The sequence below is a fragment of the Orycteropus afer genome, unplaced genomic scaffold (assembly GCF_000298275.1).
Source record: "Orycteropus afer afer isolate SDZICR_OR568_19922 unplaced genomic scaffold, OryAfe1.0 scaffold00076, whole genome shotgun sequence".
NCBI lineage: Eukaryota > Metazoa > Chordata > Mammalia > Tubulidentata > Orycteropodidae > Orycteropus > Orycteropus afer.
This window is the reverse complement of record NW_006921663.1, coordinates 1,284,155-1,287,676: the sequence shown is the minus strand read 5'-3', so window position 1 is coordinate 1,287,676 and position 3,522 is coordinate 1,284,155. Positions and strand designations below refer to the sequence as shown.

General features: G+C 35.3%; 1 protein-coding gene across 1 annotated transcript in view; it reads right to left on the bottom strand.

The window, feature by feature from the left end:
• The window catches only part of MGAT4D (MGAT4 family member D), a 144,426-nt gene that overhangs the window by 82,452 nt on the left and 58,452 nt on the right, over positions 1-3,522 (bottom strand). The gene's annotated exons all lie outside the window — the stretch shown is intronic.

Here is a 3,522-nt window from a genome sequence, read left to right as displayed (position 1 = left end):
AAAAAAAAAAAAAAACTTCAAACTATTAAAAAAATAATTCAAACTACTGTTAATTTTTGAAAATACATTTCATTTTCTATTTGAGGAAATTTCAAAATTCGCAGATTATTGGTATCCAATGCCATCAAGCTGATTCTGATTCATAGCAACCCTATAGGGCAGGGTGGTAGTTGTTAGGCACCTTCAAGTCAGCTCTGACTCATAGTGAATCTATGTACAACAGAATAAAACTGCCTGGTCCTGTGCCATCCTCACATCCTTACTATGCTTGGGGGGTCTTCCTTTTTTTCTGCAGACTTTACCAAGCATAATATCCTTCTTTAAGATAGATCCTTCTTTAGTCTCTTCTGACAACATGACCAAAATAGGTGAGACGAAGTCTGGCCATTCTTACTTCAAAGGAGCATGCCGGCGGCACTTCCTCTAGAACAGATTTGTTTGTTCTTCTGGTAGTCCATGGTATTCTCATGATTCTTCACCAACACCATAATTCAAAGGCATCAACTCTTCCTTGGTCTTGCTTATTCACTGCCCATCTTTCACATACACATGAGTCAAATGAAAATACCATGGCTTGAGTTAGGCATACCTTAATCTTCAAAGTAATATCTTTGTTTCTTAACACTTTAAAGATGTCTTTTGCAGCAGATTTGCCGAGCGCAATACGACGTCTAATTTCTTAACTGCTGCTTCTATGGTTGTCGATTGTGGATTCAAGCAAAATGAAATTCCTGACAACTTCAATCCTTTCTCCATTTATGGTAATGTTGCTTATTGGTCCAGTTGTGAAGATTTCTGTTTCTTTCTGTTGAGGTGTAATCCATACCAAAGACTGTAGTCTTTGATCTTCAACAGTAAATGCTTCAAGTCATCTTCACTTTCAGCAAGTGAGGTTGTATCATCTGCATACCACAGGTTGTTAACGAGTCTTCTTCCAATCCGGATGCTGCATTCTTCTTCATATCGTCCAGATTCTCAGATTATTTGCTCAGCATATAGACTGAATAAATATGATGAAAGGGTACAACTCTGATGCACACCCTTCCTGCTTTTAAACTATGCAGTATTCTCTTATTCTGTTCAAACAACAGCCTCTTGGTCTATGTACAGGTTCCTCATGAGCACAACTAAGTGTTCTGGAATTCCCATTCTTCTCAATGTTATCTATAATTTTTTATGATCCACACCATTAAATGTCTTTGCATAGTCAATAAAACACAGGTAAGAAGCATCTTTCTGGTATTCTTTGCTTTGAGCTAAGATCCATCTGAAATCACCAATGATATTCCTCGTTCCATGTCCTCTTCTGAATCCAGCTTGCACTTCTGGAAGTTCCCTGTCAATACTGCTCCAACCATTTTTAAATTATCTTCAGCAAAATTTTATTTGCATATGATATCAATGATATTGTTAGATAATTTCCACATTCTGATGGATCATCTTTCTTTGGAAAGGGCAGGGTAGAACTGCCCAATAGGGTTTTCATGGCTGTAATCTTTAAAGAGGCAGACTGCCACATCTTTCCCCTGCAGAACAATGGTGGATTTTAACTACCAACCCTTCAGTTAATAGCTGAGCACTTAACCATTGCACTACTAGAGCTCCTAAGACTGTTAGTAGATGCATTAAATAGATTCCAAGATGTTCTTGTGTTGAATTATCTTATGTAGTTAAAAACAAAAATTTAAAAACCTAGGCCTTTTCTATTTATTATATTTCTCATCTAAATGGATATGAAATGTTGCACACCGATTGATTCTCTACTCTTCCTCCTAAAGGGAACCAGGAAGCAGAAGTAAAAATATTATTAATTTTTTTAACTTTTTTTGTGATTTGAGTGAAAGTTCACAGAGCAAATTTGTTTTCCATTCAACAATTCACACAATAATTTTGTTTTGCAATACTGACTGTAATCCCCACACTGTAACCACACTCTTCCCACTTCCTCCCTATGTTTATCATTTCCATTCATCCTTCTTTCCTATCCTTTCCTTCCTTCTGAGTTTTATCCCTGGGCAACTGCTGCCCTTTTGGTCTTTCATGTTGATTGTTCTAAGGAGTGTGTACCTCCCTAGTGTTATTGTTCACCTTAAAGGGCTATCACTTGGCTAAAAGTTGAACCATGGGGGTGAGTTCAGTTCCAGGCTTGAAAGATGATTAAAGATTATATAGTCTCAGAGCTTCGACCAGTTTCTATCAGAGTAGTAAGCCTGGTATTTTTCTTTTTTTTTTATGACTTTGAGTTTTGTTCCACATTTTCTCCCCTTCTGTTTGGATCTTATATTGTGGTCTCTTTCAGAGTGGTTGGCAGTTGCAGCTGAGCACCATCTAGTTCTTCTGGTCTCAGGGTCATGGAGGCTGAGCTCTATGTGGTCCATTAATCCCTTGAACCAATTGATGTCCCCCAAGACTATGGTCCTAAGTCTCTAAGCCCAGCAACTTATTTCCTCAAGATGTCTGGTTGTGGCTAATAAGTTTATTATGAAATATTTTCATCTGTCAAAAAAAATATGAAATAATTTCCAAATGATATAATGAAAAGCAATACATGCCCATAATTGTCTTTTTTTTTTTTTTAATGCCCAAAAATGACTGGAAAAGTGGGGAAAATAGATCCCATGTTATCCTAAATCGATAAAGATTCTATTAGTGAATGCTGCCCAAACTTGACTTTGGCTGCACCACTGTATGACTGTACAAACATGGACAACATGCATAGCCTGTCCAGCCTCCATTTCCCCACTTTTAAATGGGGATAATGACTGCTGGAATGGCTAAGTGAGGAACTCAGAAAATCCTGTACCTGAAAAGCAATGATAATAATAATAATAAATGTTAAAAACAATCAATTCTGGGATCTGGCATACAAAAAACTGAGAAATGTTTTATTCAAGAACAACTACTGAATTTTGTACAATGGAAATTTATCTTTTTCTGGTTACTACTGAGTTTAAACATATTTTCATATATTATTGGTCTTTTGGATATTCTGTTTGTGAGATCCCTGTTTAAGTTCTTGCTCATTTTTCTATTGCATTGTTAGCATCTTTCCTATTCATTTATAGTTAGTTGTTGTTTATGTATTTTGAATATGAGCCCTTTGTCAGTTATATGTGTTGCAAATATCATCTCCCACCCTGGGTTCCCTTTTGATCTCTTAATGAATAGAAATTCTTAATTTTAATATAGTCAAATTTATCAATCGCTTTTTTTAAAAAAATTGTATTCTTAGTACTAGTTTATTTCTGAATTGTTACTCTTCAATTAGTTGGAAGGCATAATCAGTTTTATTGAAGACTACAAATCTTCATTAGTATTTAGGTAGAGACAACTTTAAGAAAAGAAATAAAAAGACCCAAAAGGGTGGGAGGGGAAGTGAGGGAACACTGCAAAAAAAAAAAAAGAAAAAGAAAAAGAAAAAAGAATGCATTGACCCATATCACTTTAGTTTTGTGTATTTCACTGTACATAAATTATATTTCAATAAAATGCATTTTTTAAAAATTAAACATAAATAAATTT